Here is a 26,718-nt window from a genome sequence, read left to right as displayed (position 1 = left end):
AATAAATTCATTTTTACTTTTTAATTATAATCCTATGATTTGATCCATCCATACTTACTCTGGCCACATGCTACTAGAACCTAGCTTCTTACATAATACTAAAATAATTTCTTGGAAGAGGGTCAAAGCATTCCTGTAACTTCTCAATAACAGACAATGGCAGCCTACTAACATTTTTGCAACTTTGGGGCTTTGTGGAAGTCCAGAAAGGGAAGAGGAGTTGTAGGTCAGGACAATCCTCCCTCCCACCCATCCCAATTCTCCAGATCTCACTTCTCTCAAGAACATTTCTTAAAAGGTGCCTGCCAGAGGTCTGAGTCAAACATCCATAACAGCATGCTTATAGCCAAAGATAATTTCTGCATGGTGATGGCACCATGAGGTTACAGAAACACAGAAGCAGAATCCACTTCTGCGGAGGATCATCCACTGGAAATAGCCCATTTCCCTAGTTTTCTTTGCACTAGTTCTTAGTTTAGCTAAAATTCTTTGGCATTCCAGGATGCTGCACAGAGCTTCTACAATCAGACAGTATAACAGTGAAATCTGTAACCAAAGCAATCTTACCAAACTACTCTAAACCTTGAGACTATGGATTCTAGACAAAAAAAGAGATATTTCTAATTATGATTTGCCACCCTAATTCAGTAGGAAATGACAGTATGTTTATTTTTGTTTATTTATAAAGAGTAAGAATAGCAACATTATAATTAGACAGAACACACAGCAGCAGAGAATGAGGTAATTCACTATCACACTGCTTAGTTGTGACATTTCACACTCCTTTAGCGTCATGGGAATGCCTGTCAATCTATGTGACACTAAAGACAGGTTCCATCTGTTGTTCAGTTTTTTCTCTCAACCTATCTTCCAGTTCATTTATCTGTTTCCTAGCAACCCATCTCCGTTCTCTGTTCTTACATGTCCTCTTTCAGTTCCTGCTGAGAGGCAGGAAAAGCAGTCCTCTTTCAAAGCAGTTGAGCTTTAATTTTTTCCTTCACAGTTTGAACCCCATCAAGTCTTCCTCCTTTGCCCTTCCTGTTGTGCAACCAAGAGCTTGCATACTGAAACAGTGAACGCATTTGAAAAGCCTGACTGCAAAACAACAGGGAACTTTCTGAGGGGGTGGGAGACAACAAGCAACTAATGAATGACTGAATGACTTGGCAGCAAAATTGTGACACACATGAAGCTATGGGAGTAGAAACAGCAAAATCTGAAACAGTTCTAAATTTTATGATTTTGAATACTTCTGTCCCACCTCATAGCTAAAAAGGCTCAAGGTGACCATCAAAGAGTTTTAAAAGAAACATTAAAATAAAATCTCTGAGGATGCCAAATTAATGGGAAAGGATTAAATAAAGAAGATAAATTGATACACTGGGCCAGTTCATTGATGTTGGAATATATTTTCAAGTTTCAATTAGTCATTTTTAAATGGTGGTAGAAAATTCACAGATGCAAGTAAATGAACTCAGATTCACCTGTGTGCACAGACATCACCATTCAACCTCATTAAAACAGCATCACTATTGACACTTGTATTTATCATTATCATAATTAACAAGAACAGATGTCTTTCAACTCTTACATTTCCATATCTTGCATTCCAATATTCAACAAAACAGTTCCTTCAGAAAAATCAGCATTCCATAACCTTCCACTTCTCCTCTGAACTAGTTGAGTTAACATCCATTTCAGCCAGTTCCATAATTTTTAATAACCATTCCCACTTCATTGGAATTGGTTGACAATTCCACTTTCTGGCCCACGCTATCTCAACTGGTACCAACAAGATGTATACTTATGGTTTCATACTTTCCCCCAAGTTGTCTCTTGTCTTAATATTGGACTCAGTATTTCCAACAAGAAATTTCTTGTTTGACAGTCTTGGTACCATGGTGGTTGCCACTCTACTGTCTTCTGAGAAATTTCCTGCCTTGTTAATAACTGTCCAATCTGTATGTATTCTGTATGTACATACATTCTGTATGTAAACCAAAGTGCCTCATCAGCAGGTGCGAACTTGTCCCTCTATAGCACCATCAATCCAGTTTAATGGTGTGACACTGGAGAATGTTGATCACTTTTCTTATCTTGGCAGTCATCTCTCTGTAAAAACTGATATTGATGTTGAAACTCAACATTGTTTGAGCTGTGCCAATGCCACATTCTCCCAAGTGAAGCGTAGAGTGTTCAAGGATTGGGATGTTTTTATCTTTTAAATTCTTTTATTCTCACTTTCTTATATGTGTATGCACATATATACATATATGTATGTTTGTATGTGTATACGTAATGCATTTTATGTATGTATGTGCATAATGCATTTTATGTATTTTAACAGTATTTTATGCATTTTAATTTACTGTAATGTTGTGTTTTTATTGTGTATTTTATTATATATGTGTGCAATTTTATTGTAGCCGCCCTGAGTGCCCTATTGTAGGGTAGAAGGGTGGGATAGAAATATTTTAAATAAATAAATAATTTAAATAAATATTCACAGGGATACCAAAATGCCTTTTTACAAAGCCATTGTACTACAGACCTTACTGTACGCCAGTGAAACATGGACCATTTATAAAAGCCACTCCCAACTTCTTGAAAGATTCCACCAGCACTGCCTCTGGAAAATTCTGCAAATTACTTGGGAAGATAGATGGACTAATGTTAGTGTTTTGGAAATGTGAGTGGCTCAGGGGTTATGTGCCCTGCCACCTGTGCAGCCGTGGGCAACCTGCATAGTCCCAAGGAGCCCAGTTGCCCCCCAGCTGGCAGTTGCGGACAAGGAAGGGCTGGCTTGTGCAGCTGTGGCAAGCTGAGCATGCCCTAGCCAGCTGGGGAGGACTAGCCCCAGAGGGAGGCAATGGTAAACCCCCTCTGAATACTGCTTACCATGAAATCCCTATTCATAGGGTCGCCATAAGTCAGGATCGACTTGAAGGCAGTCCATTTCCAGTGTTTTGGAAGAAGCAAAGACTACCAGTATTGAAACAATGATCTTTCAACATCAACTTTGCTGGACCGGGCATGTTGTTCGAATGCCTGATTGCTGTTTTCCAAAGCAGCTCCTTTACTCCCAACTTAAGAATGGAAAACGGAATATCAGTGGACAGCAAAAGAGGTTCAAAGACGTTCTTAAAGATAACCTTTAAAAAATAGCATGAACATCAAGAACTGGGAAGCTCTGGCCCATGAGCATCTCAATTGGAGGTCAACTATTATCAAAGGTGCTATGGACTTTGAAGAAGCATGAATATAGGGTGAAAGGGACAAACGAGCTAAGTGGAAGGCACATCAAGCAAATCCTCATTGCGACTGTATTTCATCTGGAAACCTATGTCCTCACTATGGGAGGTTGTGTGGATCTACATTTGGCCTCCACAGACATTTACGGACCCACCATTAAAGACCTTATTTTGGAAGACAATCTTACTTGGTCACAAGTGAGCCCCATAGTTTTCTGAGAAATTTCCTGCTTTGTTAATAACTGTCTATTCTCCAAATCTGGAGCTTCCCTACCTTTCACAATTAAAATCTGCTACCCAGATTCCCCTACAGTATCTAAGATGTTTTATTACAGAGGCTAATCAAGAGATATCTGGACTCAATTTGGTTTCATACCTCTCTGATATTTTCAGCAATTGGGTTGGTATGACATTTTGTTTCACAGCCTCACCTCTCTCATTCCTTAATGTCCACATAAAAATTTCTAAATGGGATTCAATAAATAGTTATTCAAGATGGTAAAGATCTTCCTCTATCTGATGCAACCTCAGCCAAGCTAGCTGCACTGCCTCATAATATACCCTTAAAATGGGTATTGTAAACCTCCCAGTTGTTTCAGGGCTTGCATGGTAATGACATCTATTCTAGGCCACGTGTTCCACCAAAAACAGCTGTTCAGAATCTTTTGCCAGATTTTTAGTTCTCTTGAATCTACTGTTAAGGGTAGTGTAATGAACAAAAATAAGAATCTTGGTAAGATAAACAACTTGATTGAATCTACCATTGCCAACCATGGTAAATTTTGTTCTTCCCCATCTTTCTAAATCAGACTTAATAGCTTGAGCTAAGTTCTCATAATTGATTTTACCTTTTTTTTACATTGTCTATTAGTCTCACCCCTAAATATTTTACTACGCTATTAGTTATTTTCAATGCAAATTATTGTGTGTAACATAGAACTTGTATTGCATATCAACACTGTTCCATATTTTGTTTATTTACATATTACCCAGAAATTCCATTGATAACATGATATTGTCTGCATATAACGTTATCATAATTTGCCCAGTCTTTTTTTTTTATCCCCTGTGTTTGTGGGACTCCTCTTATCACCCAGGCTAATGGTCCAATTGCATACGGAGATAATAAAGGTGCAGTGGTCACCCTTTTCTCGCACCTCTCCTTAAACCTAATTCTTTTATCACTTGTCTGTCTATTAATCTTTTTGCTGTTGATGTCAAATAAATAGCATTTACCTGTCATATAAACTGTGAAGAACTATTAAATGCTTTCTTTATTTCAAATGAATAGGACCATTCTACCCTATCAAAATCTTTAGTGGCATCTATAAATAACAGCACAGTAAGGATTTTATTTATCTAGGCTTTATTTATATTTATTGCCTTCCTGATATTGGGATTTAATTGCCTTCCTTTTATAAAGCCAGTCTGATCTGATTTGATTTGATATATCTTTTAATTATTTCAGTTAATCTCTTTGCTAAGATTCCTGCCAATATTTTATAATAGCAATTTAACTAAGAGATAGATCTAAGAATCTATACTTGCTGGATCCCCCCCCCCCAATTTTTTAGAAATACTATTTTTGCTTGATTCCAACTTTGTGGAATACCTCCACTGCTTAAAGCAATTGTTATACAATTCTCTCGTTATTGGTGCCAATTCCTCTTTAAATACTTGATAGATTTGTACCCTTTTATTACTTTTAGGTCTTTTTATGTTTTTTATGATTTCTTCAACTTTTATAGGCTTATTCAATTCCTGATTATCTACTTGTGAAAAAACAGGTAGATGTAATTCCCCCTAGAATCTTATGTGTGGTTGCTGCATCCCATACAATTCATTATAATATTTATAAAATTCCTCCTTGACATCTTCCATATACTCCTACTATCCCCCCCCTTTCACAGGTGCAGGCAAAGGAACTCAGATTCACACATTTGCATAGACATCACCATTCAACCTCATTAAAAGAGCATCACTATGAACATTAGTGTTGAGAGATAAGGCTCCTTCAAATATACATATAGTGGAAAAGGTGCCAACAATGATTTTTTCAACATGCAATGCACAGGTACTATAATGGTATTTTGTTTTTTGTATTTAAAGCTACCCAGAATATTAAACTACCTTGTGAAAATAAAAGCAACGTTGCTTAGTTTTTGTTTATCTTTTTTCTTCATTAAAGATAGTTTGTTATAAAGACATCTCGTACTAGAATTACTGCACTGCCTGCCCCTTTTCATCACTTCTTCTCTGGCTCATTCACTTCTTCTCTGGCTCATACACACATGGCCTTGGGAGCCAGGTGCAGCTGCTGAAAGATAAAGGCCATTGCTCCTCTTCCTACTAATGTACCAGAAAGCCAATTGATGGAAGTTGTTTCGTACTCAACTTCCTATATCCAAACCATTTTGGTTAAGAAAGAGAAAACCAAAAGTCAGAATTATATGTTGATGTCTCCAACACCAACTTCTACCCAAAGTTCTCACTGAGACTTACGAGGAGGTAGTCAGTAAAAATAGGCTCTGCAACCATAGATGGCTATTTTGAATGTGATTACATATGAATACCTGTAATCAAAGAGATAAATGGGACCATCTTTCTTCCAGAAAAGGCCAAAATTTTCATATAATCTCCAGCAAATCATCCATTTCTAAGACAAATCTCTTCCTGCCTTTGTGTTCACTAAAATCCAGCAGGCTTTAAGGGACTGCAGCAACTACTAGACTTCTATTATACAGCAATAGAACTCACAGCACATGCACAAAGGCCTACTGTGACAATGTCATCACATCTAGTAAGTGTGGAAAGACCTCTACACTTATGTAATAAGGTCTTCTGGAAGACTAGGGCACTGGAATGGAACGGTACCAGATTCCATTAAAATCACATATGTTCTGGCATAGTTCATAGCCATGGAACATGACTAACATTTCTATACTCCTCAACTAAGCTCTTGGTTGAGCTTATTTAATTCACTGCTTGTAAAACAGGGATGGGGAATCTCCAACCTGTGGGACAATCATGGTCCACCAGGAGGTCCAATTTGGTATGAAAGGCCATTTTCCCTAAACCATGCCCACCTGTCAATCAGCTGGTGTCACTTAGGATGTCCGCTGATGGTTGGGAGGACAGGGTTCAATTCTGCATTGGCTACAGGTGCCTGTTCCCAGCAGGGAACAGGCACACTCTGCCAATACAGCAGGATTTAACCCCTGTTGCACAGCTGATGAGCAGGAGTGAAATCCTGCTTAGTCTGGTTGCATGCCAGGTACACACAGCCGAAGAAAGCCTGCAAAATGCAGCCTTGTTTCTTCCATCCGGATTAACACATGTCCTGATAAGGATCTGGCCCTTGGAGCCAAAAACGTTCCCCACCTCTGTTGTAAAGAAAGGTAAGTCATTGAAAGAGTTTAGGTAGGTGAGAAATGGCCATATTTTAACTGAGGTTCAAATCCTCAGAAAATTCTATCTATATCTTGTTGTAATGTCTCAGGGTGGAAATCCATGCTACACACATATGCATATAATGAAAGCTGAACAGCTGTTTTTCTTTGGGGAACATATGAAATGGGGAAGCAGCAAAGAGAAGGGTCCATGCCCTTGAAAACATGTGTCTGCAATTCCACAAGGACAAAGCAGTTTGGAAGGCAGTTTTGAGTGGAGACACAGCAGTCAAATAAAAGGATAAGCACCCACTCTTCCTCCCTGCCCCCAATTGCAGCTCTCTGTTCCCTTAAGTTCTTTAAAAGCATGCTATTAAATACTGTCATTCTATTCAGATACAGAGGCATACATTCAGGGCCAGCATGAGGAGCTGGCACTGTGGGACAGCTGCCAAGGACTCATTCTCTCAAGAGGGCCTACTGCTGCCCATTGCAGGCCAACCACCATTTCTAACCTGCAAGCAGTCCTCCTGCATGTGTCAAGTGCCCCCTCCCCTTCCCAGCACAATCTTCCACTGCTGACATCATCTGTGGCTGCTGGAAAGCTGAGCATCAGCAGGAAGCTCAGGATGAGTTGGCTGGGGAGGCAGCAGCCCGGGAGGCTTCAAAGTGCTATTCATCAACTGCAAGGGAGACCAGCTAGGAGAGAATAAGAAGAGGCAAGAGGAGTGCAGCTTGGTAGAGGCTGCTGTGCAGCATCTGCGCCTCTTTCCCCCAGAAGACATGAGGCTCCCCTTCTGAGCGAGGCTGGGTGCTTGACAGACGGGGGAGTGTAAAAGTAGCCCTCAAAAGGGAATGTGGCAGAAGGACCAAGGGAACAAAGGAAAATGAAGAATTCCATAGAGATGTAAAATGTAGCGTGAGTCATTACACTGTCTGGTGGTAGCTCATTTCCTAGCTTACACACTGAGAAATCATTTTTAAATGTCCGTCTCAACAGAAGTGAGAGCTGCCCTTTGGAACAGAATGAGTGGGGCTCATAGGGAAGGGTCACAGAAAGAAGGGTGTGGTAAGGAGCAGAAGGGACAGTGGCAAACGGGACCCAAAGATATTCTGTTGACCTAGGGCCCACAAAAACCTGGAGCTAGCCCTCAACATAATTAAATGGATACCCTTCTGAATTCTTGCATTAGATTCATCAACCGGTCAATCATGCACTGTAGTACATCTATTCTTATTTTTAAAATGTTAACACCACTCTTCTTCAGGAGAAAAAAACCAGTAGTCTCAGTTCCTCAGTCTCAACATAAACTTTTTCCAGGCAAATTAAGCACAATAGCACAACTGTCTGTGCCTGAAGATCTACATCCTCTATTAAGTAATAAAATGCATGCAAGAATGCTGCCCTCAGGTTTCCATTGCTGGAGAAGGGGGGCTATGGGACAATGTAATCTTTTGACAGGCACAGAAATAGTTATAATCTATGGGCTGCTTCTCATATTACAACGTAAAGCCATTAGATAACTTCCATAGGTTATTCCTATATGTGCAGAGATGTAGCAATTTCTTGCTTGAATTAATAACGCAAGTAACTGCAGGCTCTTCCTGGCCCTGTTTTAATTCAGATCTCGTATATATGATCAAGTGCGTATGACTGAATGTTGTGAAGGGTATATGGTTATGTATATATGTTGTTAATAGGTTACCACTAGTAAGAAGGATAATAATCAGAAGGGAGAGTTAATGGAGCAACTTTGCTCCCCTCTGACTTCCTAAACCAGCTTGGAAAGCTAGTGAAGAACTTTCCAAAGCAATTGGAGAGGAGAGTGGGAAATATTTGAGAATCTTTTTCTTAGTAGCCTTTTCTTCCTGGCCTATACCTGCCTGCCCTAGTACCAAAGCACCTGACCAATGTGTGGAAGCTTTCTCTTCCTCTAAAAGAAGAAGCAACACAACTGCTCATAGAAGGTGCTTCTTGTTACTGAACTAATTTTTTTTCTACACCGGCAAATTGGCCCCAACTGCATTTGACCATTTATATGATACTTGTAAAAAACGCCACAAAAAACCAATATTTTGTCTTAACATAATGCACAGGGCGGGAGTGGGAAGAAGAGGGTCTTGTTGTGGAGGAGGCAGCTTGGCTGCAGAGGATGTGTCATACTTCTCTTGGCCTCCCTTTGGAAAACATCTGGCTAGATATGTTGTACACTAGGGATGAAGCGGACATTTTCCAAAGAATGAAAAATTTCCCTGAATAGTTCACCAAATAAGGAGGGAGAGGAGTTACCATGGTGCCACTTTAAAATAATTAGGCAAGGCTATTATAAGAAGGATTGTAATGATTTTAAATATTCACTAAATGTGTTTAACATTCACTAAAGGGTAAAGACATGGTGGAAATTATGCTGTTTATCACTTGTGACTGTACATTACAAATTACATGTACATTACAAATTACATATCTGTGAAACTTGTACAGCCGCATTCAGGGGTATCACATTTTCCCAATTACAAAATATTGCATCTATATGGGCAATCAATCAATGTTGCAAGAAGTCCTGTTGAAAGGACAAAAACATAGCCACACATATCTGAGAGGAATACTGAAAGATACATGGTCCCATATGGAGTTTTCCTCAGTCCTCAGAGTTGTAAAGAAAGCTTCAGGAAAGCTAGGATGCGTCCAGATGGTAACAATGGATTCCACAGGAAGTACAAACCAGCAGGCCACAGAATAGATTTTCAGGAAGAGATAACCTGGCAAAAGCTGGCTCACAACAATAACAGCGCAACCACTCCTGAATGATAGTACTTTCTTCATGAAAAAGTTATTCAATCTACAAAACTGCTATGCACTGCTGGATTTATTGTAAGCAAAATCTAGGTTGATAGACAGTTGGAATTAGAACATTAACTGTCAAACGCGGGGGGTTCACAGAGGCGAGCGGCTAATTAACAGATACCAGCCGCAGGCCAGACCATAAATCTGCCAGGCAGTGTGTTACCATTTGGGAGGTGCCGAAGGGGAATACAGAGAGTCAAGTCCTTAAGGTAGTCCAAATGTCCATAAACCTAGAGACTCCGATCAGGCAGGGCAGGGTCCAAGCGTACCGGTCAACAGGAGAGCTGGAGTAATGTCTGCGGCAAGGCTTGACATTGACTCTAGCAGGGAGTCTCCCTTTCCTTCCAGTCTTTTATACTCTGCGTTCTGGGCCAGGTGCTTACAATCAGCCTGTGTTCTTGCGAGCTCTCTTGCTCCTTAATCGAGCCGATTGCCTTCGTTGCTGCAACACCTGTTGGCGTCTTCTCTCTGCTGGGGAAGGGGCAGCCTCCTGGTCACTTCCTGACTCTGAGAGGCGGTCTCCCTCAGGGGCTTGCCCCTAGTCTGGCGAAGGGTCCTGGGCTGTCTCCCTGCTTGTCCCCTCTCCTGGGTCTGTGGTCTCCCATTACACGTCTTCCTCGGATGAGTCCTCTGAGGGGGGCATGACACTGACTGATGTATTTGATGTCAACAGAATAGGTTGAAAGATAGAGACCCTCAGCTGTGGCAGGAGAGGTGCAGCAGCCAGAACATCTGCACAGCGGGTCAACTTTTTTGTCATTTGCTACTGCCCTTCCTATATGAAGAGAATTGCCGCCAGACCATCTCTGGAGGAAGACCCTCCCCCCCTCCACTTTATTGCAGCAGCTGGCCTTGAGTCCAAGACATCTGGGTGGGGAGTGGAGGATAAAACTCCCAGGGTAATACAACTGATTTGGGATGGGGTTGTTTGTGTTTTATTTTAATCATTGGAGGCAGGGAGTTATTTTTTCTGAGGCAGCCAGTAGTTGCTATTTATCATGTACCTGGGAGAGTGAACTTTGGAGTACTTTGGGGCAGCAGGGGGAGCCCAATTCCAGTGATCTTGGGTAAGGGAAAATATGGCACTGAATCGAGGTGAGCTGGATGGGGGGGACTCAATCCAGAGAGCTGAAGTCTGGACCATGACAGACAGTTATAGCCTGTGCTATTCTGACCCTTTTTCCAGCCTAGGGTTTGGTGGCGGCTGTGCCAGCTTGTCCTTGGGTCTCCAGATGCTGCCTGTAAATGCCAGGTCGGTACATAACAACATATCCCTCATCTATGATTTAATCAAGAACAGGGATGAGATCCATCGGCCGGTGCCAGTTTGAAAGTGTTCTGTCGACCTAACACACCAGTATCAGTTCAAGTTTGTTCTTTGTCCATTAGCCACTGCTTTTACTGATCCGTTTTTTCCCTTTCAAAAAAAATTGATATATTGATATTTTAAAGGAAATTTTGATAACATAAAATGAAATATTGTTATTTTGGAAGGAAATACTAATATTCTAAAAGGAAATGTTGATAAATGAAATTTATGATAAATACTTATAGAAATCATTCTTAATACTGATATTTTGAAATCAGTTTTCAAAAAGCGATGGAAACTTTCTGTGTAAAAATCTGATCCACAACAATAGAGGATAAGGGAATTAATGGAAAATTCAGTACCAAATCCAAATTGGGTAGAATTCTAGCACATTCCTAGTCAAGAATTAGGATGGTGTCCTGGCATGTATAACTGAGATGTGGGTGGAGGAGCAGGGTGAGGTTGGCCTCTCCCAATTGTGCCCACCCAGATACTTGGTTCAGCACCAGGGTAGGCTTGAGGGCTGGTGAGGAGGGTGCTGTTGTCTATACGGATACCATCATACTCTCCAGGTTCCCTATACATCTGAGTACCAATCTGGTTTTCTCCTTGCATTAGGCCAGCGGGACAGACTGGGGATTCTGTTGGTTTACTGTTCATCCTGCTGCCCAACAAACTCCCCACTTGAGCTGACTGATGTGGTCTCAGAGATAGTGTTGAGGACCCTAAGACTGTCAGTCTTGGGAGATATCAACATTCATGTTGAGGCCACTCTGTCTGGGGTGGCTCAGGACTTCATGGTCTCCATGACAACCTTGGGCCTGTCCCAACATGTCACTGGGCCAACACATGTAGCAGGGCATGCTGTGAATTTGATTTTCTCAGTTAGGCAGGGAAAGGATGATCTGAAGGTGGGAGACATTAAAACAGAGCCTATGTCATGATCATATCACCTCCTGATGAGTTTTAGACTTATCCCAGGGTGTAAGTGGGGAGCCCTGTTCTGTTCCGTAGGTTTTCTAGTAGGGGGTCCTGCAGGAGTCAGTTTTGTCCCCCATGGTGTTTACCACCTACATGAAACTGCTGAGTGGGGTCATGCAGTATTTTAGAGTGCTATGTCATCAGTGACCCCTCAAAAAAGGATGTTTCTTATTTTAAAAATTAAGTTTATTCATTTTATTGCAACAAAAGAACATGACTAGTGTCCTCCCTCTGCACCTGATTCATTGTGGAGGGATGTTATTGAATAAATACTCTCTTGGTATTATGAAATTCTGACCCTTACCCTCTTAAAACACTCCATCTTATAACCTATTCCCAGTGTCACTGTTTACCATGTTTATGGAAATTTTGTTGAAACTTAGTATATGAAATGTCTCAAATGGATGCTGCTGATTGTGTTACGATAACCGTGTACTGTATTATTTTGAAGTCTATCAAATTTCCAGCCCCCCCTTTTTTTTCTATTCCTCTTTTTGTTAATCTATTCATTCCTTTTTATACTTTCATTGTATTTCAGTCCTCTTTTATGCATATAATGAGTAGCAGGGATCACATATGCTTATGTTATGTAATGTTTTCTGTCAAGTTAAAATTACAACAAAAATTCTTTAAAAATTGTGCGGGGAAAAATTATAATATGTTTGATAGGATTATTTTCTATGAAGATTTTGATATTTTGGAAGTGCTGTGGGGAATATAATACATGTTGGCTGGTTGTTTGCATTCTCTGTTTCAAGCTGGTAACTTGAAGTTTTTACAAATCAATTTTCATACTTGTGGAACAGTTTCCTGGTTAGTCAGTTTCTCATAGAATGTGGCTGTTGTTGGATGCTGACATATGTGGCCTGACCATGCTATGAACTTTGTAAGAATTCTGTCACAATTGTTCTGTTTCATTCAATGTATACAGCAACAATTTGCCACAGTATAGCATGCTTGATGCTATGAAACAACTGCTCACAGATTTTCATTTTGTATTGCATACTTTATTACTACAGTATATTAGTACAACAAAATGCCATCAAGCAAGTGCTGGCTCTCTAGCATTAGGCATTTGGAATAGTGTTTTAGTTTTAACAAACAAATGGGTGGCAACAGAGTATGTTTGCTCATTTGTGGCACCCCAGCTGCGGAACTCTCTTCCCAAAGATGCATCCATTTTATTGTCTGTCAGGTGTCAGAGGAAGATATTTTATGCTCTTATACATTTTAATTGGTTTGCTTTTAAGTAGTTTGGGAAAGCTCCTATATTTTAAAACACTGGAACTGAAGTTTTCACTTTGTTTAATTGATATTTTTGTGTTTATTGTGCCAATTATGGTTTTTTTCATTACCTTTAAATAATTTATTGTAGTTTATTATTGTTTTATTATAAATAACACTGTAAAACAAATTTGGATAAATATTATGTATGATGATATATAAGCATATAAATACTTTTAAATAAATAAGGAGCTCCCAGGAGGGAGGTCTGTGCTCAGAGGCCACCCCAGTGTGGGGCATTCCAGGGGTGTGTTGGATCCACCAAAACTAAAGCCCCTCTCACCCAACACACTGTCAGGCTGAAAAAAGGTATGCTTGCCCTGGAGCTGGCCATTATTTTCTCTCCCATTAGTGTCAATCAGAGATGTTTTTTAAAAAGGCTAAATGGGGGAGGGGGACACCTGGAAAATCCACCTCCCCTTCCTCTCAAACTGATGTTAACAGGGAGGCCTTCCACAGAATTCCAGCACCAACATCGCTGTAGGATTGCATGTTCACTGATGATACCCAGCATACTAGCCAGAACTTTCTTCCTCTTTCCAATTGTATCTCCAACAGTCTGTTTGTTATTTCTCACTGGCACTAAAGATATAAATAAATACATATAGAGTTTGCATTTCCCCTGTTCATAGCTGCATGGTCTAATCACCAACCATCTAAAATATCATGTTTAGAAAAAAGATCCCTAAGTTTATCCCCAAGAAGATAAAATTCCTCTGTTTTCTTTCCAGTTTTACCCAGGCATGGATTTGGTACCAAATTCAGATACCCTCCCTCCCAAAATGGTTGCACCTTCCTTAAATACCTCCAACTCTTAAAATACATGTGTCAAGAAAAATAATTGGTTTGGATTGGGGGCATAAATTCTTTCTCACACAATTAATACCATTTAATTCTCTACATTTTTCTACCTCTTCCCCAAATAGAAAATATGGTATTTCTATGGCAATAAGATAGCGAGGGAGGGGTGCACACATTCCACACATACCATCTGGGTGTTCTGGGGGAGAACTTTCTGTAAATGAGGCATGTGGAACATGAGCACAGAAGCTTTGGATTCAACCCCATATCTACAATAGTTAAAGGATGTACATTGCAGTTTCAGTAAAGTTTATTTCCATGATATACCATTTTTTCCCATGACAATACTTTTTTTTAAAAAAACTTTCTGCTAAAACATATAATAATAATAAAATTTTATTTGTTAGTCGCCCATCTGTCTGAATTAACAGACACTCTGGGCGACGTACAACAATATAAAGTACAATATAAAACATATACAATCACCAATCACAATATTAACATCAATTCATCTAAAACCATCCTTCAATTAATACAGTATAAAAACCTAACCCGCCCCAGAAATCCCATAGGCCTGCCTGAATAGCCAGGTCTTTAAGGCTCGGCGAAAAGCCATCAGGGAGGAGGCATGTCGGAGGTCAAACAGAAGCAAGTTCCAGAGGGTAGGGGCCACGATCGAAAACGCCCTCTCTCTGGTCTGCACCAGCCTAGCTGTTTTCACCGGTGGGACCGAGAGAAGGTCTTGTGAGGCTGATCTTGTTTGGCGGCATATTTGGTGATACTGGAGGCGTTCCTTCAGATAAACTGGGCCGAAACCGTATAGGGTTTTAAAGGTTAGTACCAACACCTTGAATTGGGCCCGGTATACAACTGGCAACCAGTGTAGCTCTATCAACACTGGGGTGACATGATCCCGGCGACGGCTCTGCTTTATCAAGCGTGCCGCCGCATTCTGTACCAGCTGCAGTTTCCGGACCGTCTTCAAGGGTAACCCCATGTAGAGCGCATTACAGTAGTCTAGTCGAGAGGAGACCAGGGCATGTATCACCCGTGGGAGCAGATGAATAGGAAGGTAGGGTCGCAGCCTCTGTACTAGATGTAATTGGTACCAAGCTGCCCCGCTCACTGCCGCAACCTGAGCCTCCATAGACAGCTGGGAGTCCAAAATGACCCCTAGGCTGCGGACCTGGTCCTTTAGGGGTAATCTCACCCCATTAAGTACCAAATCGAAATTATGAAAGCCTTGATTTAATGTGCTCACAGATCTTCCAATACTTAGTTGACTGGCAAAATGAGGTACAAGATAGGGTTCCAAGAAGAAAGAGCAAGTCAAAGGGAGGAAAAGGCTAATTCCCTAAAATGAGGGACTGGGAGCCCATTCAGGTATGGTTTATCATTATAACCATATTTCAATAGAACTTGGCAGGCATCTTGCTAGTAAAATATAATTTTATGTTAGTGTTACTTTTTAAACCACATACATGGAGTTAGCCCCATCCTTAACAATGTGCCTTTGGTCCTCACATAGACAATGTTGTTGCTTTTAATCTCTGGCATTTTAAATTTGCTTATTACCATAGCATTTAGTTGCAGCCGGCTAAATCCATGGAAGCTTAACAGAACACTGACATTTTGTTTCCTCTAAGCCTCCAACACCAGTTTATCACCATGGTACCACCCTGAATAGGCCTAACATAAATTCTGCCATCTACTGAGAGCCTGAGAACACTTTCTTTTTAAAATCACATTGGCACTTTAGAAACTACCATGGAAATTGTTGTATACTTGAAGCACCCTTGAATTTTGGGGAATATAATGAAATTATAACTTTTAAAGTATATGATTTGATGTTTTTCTGACAGCCAGGAGAGTCTCCCAACCACCAAATATCTTTCAATATTGTCTTTATGTGTTAAAAAAAAGTTATTCCTTTTTCTTCTTTAGGCAAATTAAACACTGAAAGCAGAACACTATGCAGATAGTCGGGGGGGGAGGTGACAGCAGGTTCTGCGGACCTGTGGCTGCTTCCTAAAAGACACAACTAGCCTCCCTCCCTTTCTCTGCAGTACAGAGTCAGGCCAGCTCTCTCTGAGGGCTGTTGCCATGGCTGACATGAGCAAGAAAGGACAGCCTTGCCCTGGTGAAGCCATGTTGTCCCGCCTGGCCTCCCTTTCCTCAGCAGTGCCAGCAGCATTCATTGTCTGAGAGTTCCTCTTGTGGATGGCAGGGACAGGATCAAGGAAGGCAGAGACTCCTGCCTCTCAGGAGTGGCAAAGATACCGAAAGAGCCAGAGAACAAGGATTCAGCCTAATGTAGCCTGCAACTATCTGCCATAAAACTGAAGGGAGCCATTTCATTCCTATAACAGAAAGTAAAACCACTGCTTTCGGGGATGCCATGTGAATGAGAGCAGAACCTGTCCACTGCCTACATGGGCAGGGGGGAGTTTTTATTTTCCCCATATTCCTGACAGAAGCTGATCATTTTCCCCCCAATAAAGTGAACAGCATCCATTCACTTACATGGGGGGGGAGGAAAGCAGTGGTCTCAGGGACACTGCAGCCGGCTCTGCTCACATAATGCTGCCAGCTCCATCCTGGCAAAAGGAACACAGGGGAAAAGTTGTCTTTAAGCCAGCCCCCTTGCTGGCAAACAAAATGTGCTTCTCCTGTGGTGGCTGGACGGCACTGCAATTAAGAAGGCAGACAGAGCAGCTGATGGCAGCTGGGAGGACATCTCATCAAAGTGGTGGGGAAAGGAGAGTAGGGCCTTCCGTTTCAAGAATACAGGCAGAGGGGGGAGGCAGAGAGAAACAGCTGGAAGGAGGCTGAATGGAGGAGGAAAAAGGAAGGGAGAGAGGCAGGATGTGTGACTAGAGAAGCCCAGATCTGGCAACCCTCCCCAGCCACGGTGGAAGCAACCAGGGCAGCTTTTAACCAAAGTGAAATGTTTGCCTTTCCTCCCAGAAACTTTTTGTTTGGTGCACGTGCCCAGGGATGGAGTGGCAGAACTACCCCCCCCCAATATTTTTGTTGCTATCCCTCCCATTTTTTCTCTATGGAGTACCACACAAAAGGTCTTTGGCCCCTACACACTGGAGTCCCACTGCTCTATAATGCAAACAAAAGGATTCAGTTTGCCTTTTGCTTTGGGTATATCCCCCTGTGAATTGTCCCCTGAAGCACCTGGTACATGCCCTGTAACAGATACACTGAAGCGGTGGTAAAGCTGCCCCCTCCTTCCAATGTTAAGTCACTAGTCCCAGGGGCAAACAGCAAATCTGGCATGCCAGTTATGTCTCCATTGCATTATTTACTCTCATATGAGTTGATGGTTCTATTGAATTCTGCAGGGCAAGTAGACCAGCTGTCACAACGAGTAGAGTTCAGTAGGGATGGGTGAATATATCAATTTTAATTTCTCTCAGTTTCTCGTTTTTCCAATCTTAAGTTCAGTTCTCCACATCAGTTTGCAACATTTTGTTTTAAAAGGTCCTCATGAAAATTCATCTGCATTTTAATGCAACTTTATCCTAATGTACACACGTTTGCATGCAATTTTGCCAAATGCACACATTTTTACAAAGCCATTTTCCCTAAACAATGAATTTGTGTATGTTATTTTTACTACTATATGCATTGAATGTGTATACCCTAGTACAGTGGTTCCCCTTTATAAGCTGAAAATTTTTTGTGACCCCCTCCCCCCAGGGAGGCAGGCTGGCTGCCAGGAAGGAAGAGGGAAAGCAGCCTTTCTTTGCAGGCTTGCTTCTTTTTGCTTCACAAAAATCCCTCTCCTCTCATTCTGAGTAAGGGCTATGCCAGTAGCGGCAGTACAAGGAGACAGGAATCAGTGATAGCAATCCCCTCTTCTTCCTGGTGGCTCCACCCTCAGCCTCCTTTGGCATCTGCCATGTATTTTACAGGCAGATGCCTGCCCTTAGTGCGCCTGAAAGACGCTCTGGCGCTTCAGCAAAAGGCCTCCCCTCTCGTTTGGAGCAAGGGGGAGGCGTCATCTGCAGCGGCAGTGGGAAACAGACAGTGTCGAGGGAGTGAAGACTTTTAAAAAAAAATTAATAAATAATTCATTTCTTTACTGTTTGTGGCCCCCTCTGGATTACTTCGCGGCCCCCAGGATGGGAACCACTGCCCTAGTATACACACTACTTGTCTGGACAAATGCAAATTTTGAAGGATGGCTGTGTTCCAGTCTGCGTATCGTTTCGGAAAGTGCAAATTAGGTAAAGCTGCCTTTAAACGCAAACTGAATCAAATTTCTCCTCCACCTCTACAGCTCAGGTAGTTAAGTTCCTATACCAACAATTCCTTAATTTTCTCGCATGTAGGTGGATAGCTTTCATTTACGTGTATGGCAAAAAGAAAAGTGTGGCAGAAGTGGTAGCAGTAGCCCAAAATCTGCCCTTGACACTGGACACAGGAGCCTCACCGTCCATAGCATACAGAAAGACTTTTTGTCCCCTTCAGGGGCTGCCACAATATACATGACTTCCCTCTACCACCCCCTATCATCGTACCAGGAATTTTGGTAGTATCTATATAATTTCATCAAAGGAATTTTGGAATCAAACCACCACAATATTTGCTGGTGCCCTGCCGTGCGGATAAAATTGCAGAAGTGGGCAGATACTACAAATGCTTTCAAAAGCATACATCTGTACTTTGACACAAACCTTGTCATGTCTGCATTGTCTACACACAATCATAATGGACTGGATGAGGATCAACAAACCAATGTTCAATGCAGGTAAGACAGAGGCAGTGTTGGTTTGTCTACTCTGGAAGGTGGCGTTTAATCTGTCTGAGTTGGGGTTGTATTCCATCTAGAGCAGGGGTAAGGAACCTGCGGCCCTCCAGAGGTTGCTGGATTACAACTCCCATCAGTCTTGACATTGGCCATGCTAGCTGAGGCCGACGGGAGTTACAGTCCAACAACATCTGGAGGGCCAACAATTCCCCACCCCTGTTCTAAAAGATCAACTCTACAGTCTGAAGTACTCTTAAATCAGCCTCTGTGTTTGGAGGCCCAAGTGGCTTCCATGACATAAAGCTCCTTTTATCAGTTACAGCTGGTGCACCAGGTCAAGCCCCTCCTGGACAAAGATACTGTATTCTGCTCTCAGTGATCCATGCTCTGTGACATCCCCTCTACGTTATAATAATGCTTTTTAAGCGGAGTTGCCTTTGAAGACGCTTTGGAAAATACAGTTAGTTCAAACTGCAGTAGCTGGAGTAAGCAGGTGACTGGAATTTATCACCCTAGTTTTAAAACAACTACATTAGCTCTTGATCCCTTTCTGGGCACATATCAAAGTGCTGGAATTGACAGCTGGAGAGCCAGATCGCTTACGACAACATACCTAAAGTGCTGTCTCTTCTCACCGGAGCCTCACTATGCATTAAGATCTGCCTTAAAGGTTCTTTCGCTGGGTCCCTGCATCTTCACATTACAAAGGTGGTGAAGAAATGTTTAAAAGCTTTATCAAAAAGATTCCTGCAAAGAGATTAGGAGTTCCTGAGGAGGTATCTCCCTTGGTGTGTTTCCTGCTCTCTCCAGCTGCCTCTTTTATAACTGGAGAAACGGTGAGGATTGATGGTAGACAGGGCATATATAGTTGCCCCTGGGAAGTTCCAGATCATAACAGGTGGCCATCTACTCCAGATGGAGATAATTCCAAAGAACTCAAGATGATGCTTTCAGGAAAACCTTTGTCAAAGCTGTAAATCAAAGAAATGGGGTTAGCCCCTTTCCATCCCTATCAATGGAGAAATGCTGCCTTTCAGTAACTGACTGCAGTCTTAAGGAACCCAGCCTCACTGGGATAAAAAGCTGTGCTTTACTTTCTTATAATGATTGCTCCAAAAGTCCTCGCAGGAACAATTACTTGTCAATATGTGCTGTTGCTGGCTTTGATGTAAAAGAGTAAATTTGTCTTGCACAACTTCTGCTTTTGCAATTTGTACATTGCATTAGCAAGGAACTTGGGGGTGGAGTAGTAATTTTGATGTTTTAATCGATGTTTTGATGTTGGATAAATCGATGATTGTGTTTTGATTATACTGTATTTTAATTATTGTTGTGAGTCGCCTAGAGTGTCCGTTAATTCGGACAGATAGGCGACCAAGAAATAAAATTTTATTATTATTATTATTATTATTCACAGGCAAGGCTGATGGTGACTGGAGAAAAGACTTCCTGTGAGGTAGTACAAAGGAGGGGTTCGTCTGGTGGTGAGTTTACGGTCTTTTCATGACACATGAAAACCTTTATATTTTCCCAGGCTGTAATCTTAACTATGCACTTTATCTAGTTAGCTGCAGCTGTGTCTTACAGTTTTTTATATTACCTTTGTTTTTTATTTGCTGGACAGAGAGAAGTAGAAAGGGTGAAGAATCGACAGGAAGTGACAGAGGTGGTGCCCTGTCAGGGTCAAATTCCATCTTGCTCTGGCAAGTGTTGCACTGAAAAGACAAGTGCCATCTCAAAACAAATGTCCTGCCAACAGACAGTCACAGAACACTCTCTCTCTTTTTGTCTTTCTGCTGGAACAAGCATTTTGGAGCAGGACAGGAGGATTGCACGAAGAGGCTTACATTCTTATCATGGCACAGTGCTGGGATATGCTTCACTAAGTGAAATAAGACAAGCACAAGGGGCCACATTACTTAGCACCTAAATCTATCAGAATTAACTTACAAGCCCAGAAGAGGGAAAGAAAAGAAAGTGATGATAATGAAAAATGGTGAACAGACACAAAGCACAAAACTTGCACAAACAATTGTCATCAACCAAAGGCTAGAGAATTCTCCAGTTACAAAAAGTGGAACCATATAACACTTAGGTTGTCAGAATCACCACAGATAGCGCTCAGACTGTTCTAGCACATTCCAATGCATATTAACTTGGAAATACATTCCAACGCACATAGACAATTTCCAGTGGCTGTTCAGGTGAACTGGCTCTCAGTGAGTGATGCAAAAGCATTTGGCACACGTTCAAAAGAAATGTGTTTTTATTTGCTCCAATATTTCCGGGCTTAGTCCTAGTAACACTCATTATTTATTTAATAATTTTGTATCCTGCCTGTTAGAAAAACTTTCTTACAGTAATATCGGCTTGCAAATTGTACAATAAATTATATATAAATTAAACAAATGTAATATAAAATATCATAATTAAAACCAATAACACACAATCACAGTAAAAGTAAACACCAGCCATAAAGGATATTAACACCTTATTATTATTGTTGTTATTGTTATTATTTACTTGTTACATAAATATCTGCAGACTTACAGCATATTTAAAAACTTAAGCATAAGTATGTAAAATGCATTAAAATATCAACAAATTCACATAAAACTCATACAATTCACAAAGCACACACACGTGAAACAAACTCCCCCGCCCCCCATAGCAGCAACACACTAACAGCACTCAGCTTAATAAAAACTGACATCACTAAAAGCAGTACTGCAATAAGAGCAACGCAATCAAAAACCTTAATGGCACAATCCTGTGGTCCCTGGGAGAGAGTCTCAGGGACTGTAAGAGTTGGTGGATCTCTCTCTCCACAGGTGAGGGAGAGAAGAGGGAGATCTGCAGACAGAGCAGGAGGTCCACCCATGGAGATCTCCTTGTTACAACTATGGAAATCATTAAAAACATAAGAAGAGCCTGCTGGATCAGGCCATCTGGTCCAGCATCCTGTTCCCACAGTGGCCAACCAGATGCCTATGGGAAGCCTGCAAACAGGACCTGACCACAAGAGCACTCTCCCCATCTCTGGTTCCCAGCAACTGGTATTCAGAGGCATACTGCCTTTGACCATGGAGGCAGAGCATAGCTATCATGGCTAGCAACCACTGATAGCCTTATCCTTCATGAATTCATCGAATCCTCTTTCAAAGCCATCCAAGTTGGTGGCCATCACTACTCTTGAGGGAGTGAATTCCATAGTTCGATTGTCTGTCCCAAGTTTTTCAACCTTCCGCTTCAATAGATGTACACGTTTTAGTTTTATAAGAGAGAGAGAAAACTTTTCTCTATCTGCTTTTTCCATGCCATGCATAATTTTATACACTTTTATCAGTCACCTCTGACTCACCTTTTCTCTAAGCTACAAAGTCCCAAATGCTTCAAACTTTCCTCATAGGGGAATGGCTCCATCCCTGTGATCATCGTGGTTGCCCTTTTCTGAACCTTTTTCCAACTGTACAGTATCCTTTTTGAGATGAGGTAACTAGAACTGTACACTGTACTCCAAATGTGGTCACACTACAGATTTGTATAATGGCATTATGACTCTATATATCCGCAGGAATAAGCAAGCCCTGGAGCTGGCATACTCCACCCTTCTGCCCTGGCTAGGGTGAGACCAGCAAGGGTTGGGATTTGGCAGTTCTACTGCCACATAGTCTCTCTCCCCTCACTGGATTGCTGGGTAAAATTATGAAAAGGCAGCTGTAAAGAAGAAACTTTAAATGTTCATTTAAAGACCTATAATGATGGAGCTTTTCAAATCCCAAGGGAACAGAGTTCCACAAATATTGGAACAGAGATCCCCACAGGGTCCAGATTAAAATTCCCACAGAAGTATGACCTAAAACTGTCTGTTGTAAGAGTGAATAAATAAGACAGGAATTGTAAATCAATTGAAAAGAGTTAAAGAACTTTTCAATATTCCGAATTCACTTCCACTGAGCTTTTAGCTATAAATTAAATTACATGATCAACCAAGAAACATTTAACTGATTGACAGTATATATTACTGAGGCGTTTTTATATTAAAGGTATACATTAAAAAGCTAAATAATCAGTAGAAAAGGATTGTCGTGGTATGATCTATTCATTCAGAATGACCTCTCTCACCTTTGTGATTATTCTGGATTGCCAGTTTTAGACAAAATTTGTTTGCACTGTTTTTCTACTTGTGAGGATAGAAAAGCAATTCCATGGAGACCCAACAAAACTGAACTGAGTTTTAAAACCAATCGGGATCTCTAACACAAGTCCTAGACCACATGGACGGTGCACTGAAATCAAGCTGCACCATATAGATCAACCTGTATGCCAACAACATATATATGAAGCAACTGGGAACTGTTATTAGGAGTTTTGGAGCATGGTGTCATCAGTATGCTGATGATAAGCAGCTCCACTTTTCCATAACATCTGAATCAGGAGAGGCTGTGCAAGCTCTGGATCAGTGTCTTAATGCAGTAGTGGAGGCGGACCAATAAACTAAGTTTGAATCCTAGGAAGACAGAGGCTATTTGGGTAGGTGGTTCCCGTGTCCAGAAGATAGGCCAGTCCTTCAAAAGGAGCAGGTACTCTCTTTGTCATTGGCTAGGAGTGCCTTCTACCAGGTTTGTCTGGTGCGCCAGCTACAGCTGTATCTGGATTGGGATAACTTGGCCACTGTTGTCTATGCATTTGGTAACCTTGAGACTGGATTACTGCAATGTACTCTATGTGACTCTCCCCTTGAGCCTAGTGTGGAATGCAGCAGCCAGACTGCTGATGGGAACAGATGACTGACAGCATGTGACATCACTGTTAAAACATCTGCGCTGGCTGACTGTTCATAACCTACCGGGCCAGGTTCAAGGCTCTCGAGCTGATATACTTGGCCCTGAACAACTTGGGTCCAGCATACCTTAAGGAACCTAAGCCTTCATATTGCTTTTAAATGTTTTTATTTTGCTGTACAATGCCCTGATGTTTTGTGAGAGACTGATCTATAAATACTTTTATAAATAAATAAAACAGAGTGCAGCAGTCTATCACCAACTTGCTGTACGGTCTTGGGCAAATTGTTCTCTTGAAGTTTTAGTGTCATCTGTAAGGAATACTAATACAGTAGGGCCCCACTCATACGACAGGTTAAGTGAAAACCACCAAAAGGCAGATCAGCTGTAGCGCGGGGGTCTGGAACCTAACCCCCTGATCGCACCAGAGGAGGAGAAGACCAGATCTTCCCCTCCCCGGGCGCGATCAGCTCGAGCGGGAGTCTGATCGCGCCAGAAAAGGAGATCAGCTGTAGCACGCTACAGCTGATCTTCCCCTCCTCCGGCACGATCAGCTGGAGTGCAGGAGTCACTCTGCCCCAGGAGGAGAAGATCAGTTGTAGCACAGTACAGCTGATCTTCCCCTCCTCCGGCACGATCAGCTGGAGTGCAGGAGTCACTCTGCCCCAGGAGGAGAAGATCAGTTGTAGCACAGTACAGCTGATCTTCCCCTCCTCCGGCACGATCAGCTGGAGTGCAGGAGTCACTCTGCCCCAGGAGGAGAAGATCAGTTGTAGCACAGTACAGCTGATCTTCCCCTCCTCCAGCACGATCAGCTCAAGCAGGGGAGTCTGATCACACCAGAAGAGGAGATTAGCTGTGGCACGCTACAGCTGATCTTCCCCTCCTCCAGCGTGATCAGCTGGAGTGCAGGAGTCACTCTGCCCCAGGAGGAGAAGATCAGTTGTAGCACAGTACAGCTGATCTTCCCCTCCTCCAGCGTGATCAGCTGGAGTGCAGGAGTCACTCTGCCCCAGGAGGAGAAGATCAGTTGTAGCACGCTACAGCTGATCTTCCCCTCCTCCAGCGTGATCAGCTGGAGTGCGGGGAGCTCCAGCCCCCACTCCAGCTGATCGCCCCGCTGGCGCCGTATTAGAGGAACACTGAAAAGCGGGACACCAAGCAGCGGGGCCCTACTATAACATACATCAAAAAGCTGTTGGGTGGGGGGGAAACACAATTCAGATATGAGCTCAAGGTGGTGTATAGTAGGGCCCCGCTTTTCGATGATCCACTAATACGGAGGCGCCAGTGGGGTGATCAGCTGTAGCATGGGGAGCTCATGCACTACAGCTGATCACTGTCAGCTGGAGTGCGGCAGCTGGAATACAGTAGGGCCCCCTTTCCGGCGGTTTTCGCTTTTTGGCGGAGGCCTGGAACATAACCTGCCGTATGTGTGGGGCCCTACTATACATGGTTTCCCATTTTATCTTCACAACAATCCTGACGTAGGTTACTGGTCAAGGTCACCTAGTGAGCTTCATGGCTCAGTGGGGATCTGAAACCTGTTCTCCCAGATCCTAGCCCAACACTAACCACTATGACATACTGCAACTTAGCTGTCTTCTTTTTGCTAAAAATGTGTGTCCAGCAATCCTCAAGTCTCAAACCCAATTCATCAGGCTCTTAGGTGAAGTCGTTCCAACCCTGCTGAGCAAGGAATTTTAAATGGAGATACTAGGCATCAAATCACATAGATGTGCAAGCTGTATTTATCTACATTTCTATTTGATTTACCAACACATAATGATCCATAGTTTCAAGAGGATGCTTAATAACAGTTCCTGTATGAAAAGAACCACAATTCAAAGTTACACAACGTGCAAACAAAGATATGGATTATGATCCTGCATCCAGCCAGAATAAATCACACTGAAGGGAATGTAATCTTAAATAATCTGTGTACAGGATTACAGTTATCATAGCTTTCTGTCCCATTTAAATCAGTGGATAATTAATAGAAATGCATTAATATATTAGGAACTTCCTTAGGTCCGTTATGAACAGCTAGAAGCATTAAGTAGGTGTGCTTGTGTGCATTTGATCAAGCTTTTAAAAGTTTATCATAGTAAAGCTGTTCAACACAGTTACCTAAGAGTGTTCCATTGAATTCAGTATGATTTACCTTTAAGTAAACACGCACAGGACCTGGGCTGAAAAAAGTTCCTAAGTAATCTAACACACCAAACACTAGACACACCACATTCTGAGTTTATTTATTTTTCATTTCATTTCTATACCGCTTCACATTATTTGGGAAACAAATCTCAAACCGGTTTACAACCTAGATTAAAACGTTGAACAAAACATAACAAAATATTAAAAGAAAATATTACAAATTCAGGCCAAGTATAAAAGACACATTCAAAACAGCACAATTAACAGAAAAATAAAAATATTCTCTTAAACATAAACATTATGAGTTAAAAATCAAATACAAAATGCAAACTCCCAAAACAGCATCATTAGTTAATTAATTAAAACAACTATACTAGGAGCTGCACCCCCCCCAATAACCCCTCTGAAATATGTCCTCAGTTCCTCCATGTCTAAATCCCACTCTGATTCATCCCCACAAACCATACAGATAACTTATCTCCAGCCAAACCACCATAAGGAACAAATGCTTAGCCTACAAAAACACATACCAGTCAAAGCAACCACTCCGTCTGTCACCCAGGTAGGGCCATACTCAATACCAGTTCAGTTTCTCATACTGAGTGGTATTGGGCATCTTTGAAGCAAACAAAAACGTGACAACCTAGACTCTCACTCTGGGCAGGACATGCACAATTCAACTATAACCCAATAATACAGCATCACTTGCTCTCTCTCTACTGGATAATACATTCAACGGTACAATATTAAAGGGTGTGATTTACTAGCGTATTTATTTACACAGCTAAAATAAATAAAAAGAATTAAGAGAAAATAAGAATAATGTGTACATATCAAGAAGGCTAGAAGAGTTTTGAGTAAAATAGAAATTTACAAATATGTTCCACATCTGAAAAAGAAATTCAATCCAGTATTCCCATTTTATTAAAATTATGACATCAGAGCGGTATCCTTTGCCCTGAACCTTTATATGTCTTTTAAAGTTTTTTAAGCTGTTATTTTAAAAGAAAAAGAAAAAAATTGAAAGCCTAGCAGGATGTGAATTTAGTGTCTCGTATATGGAGTGCATCACATACAACGTGCTCCACTGAAAAGCTTCACGTGTCAGACAGTCCCATAGAACAGCAGGGAACATAAATCTGCAGCAATAAA

At 41.7% G+C, this 26,718-nt stretch overlaps 1 protein-coding gene and 1 long non-coding RNA gene across 7 annotated transcripts in view; one reads left to right on the top strand and one right to left on the bottom strand.

The window, feature by feature from the left end:
• Positions 1-26,718, bottom strand: part of SORCS2 (sortilin related VPS10 domain containing receptor 2) — a 202,202-nt gene that overhangs the window by 157,733 nt on the left and 17,751 nt on the right. Inside the window, exon 1 of one of the 6 annotated variants that reach the window (XM_061587468.1) lies at positions 9,649-9,788. The exons of the other annotated variants lie outside the window; for them this stretch is intronic. The gene's annotated coding sequence lies outside the window, so the exon portion shown is untranslated. Of the gene's footprint in view, positions 1-9,648; positions 9,789-26,718 lie in introns of those variants that run through there. 6 annotated transcript variants of the gene reach the window in all.
• Positions 9,970-20,653, top strand: LOC133388836 (uncharacterized). Its single transcript, XR_009763952.1, has 3 exons — positions 9,970-10,384; positions 20,043-20,109; positions 20,250-20,653. It is a non-coding gene; the product is annotated as an uncharacterized LOC133388836 (long non-coding RNA).

The sequence above is a fragment of the Rhineura floridana genome, chromosome 1 (assembly GCF_030035675.1).
Source record: "Rhineura floridana isolate rRhiFlo1 chromosome 1, rRhiFlo1.hap2, whole genome shotgun sequence".
Classification (NCBI taxonomy): domain Eukaryota; kingdom Metazoa; phylum Chordata; class Lepidosauria; order Squamata; family Rhineuridae; genus Rhineura; species Rhineura floridana.
Note: the sequence above shows the minus strand (reverse complement) of the source record. Positions and strands in the feature narration are given on the sequence as shown.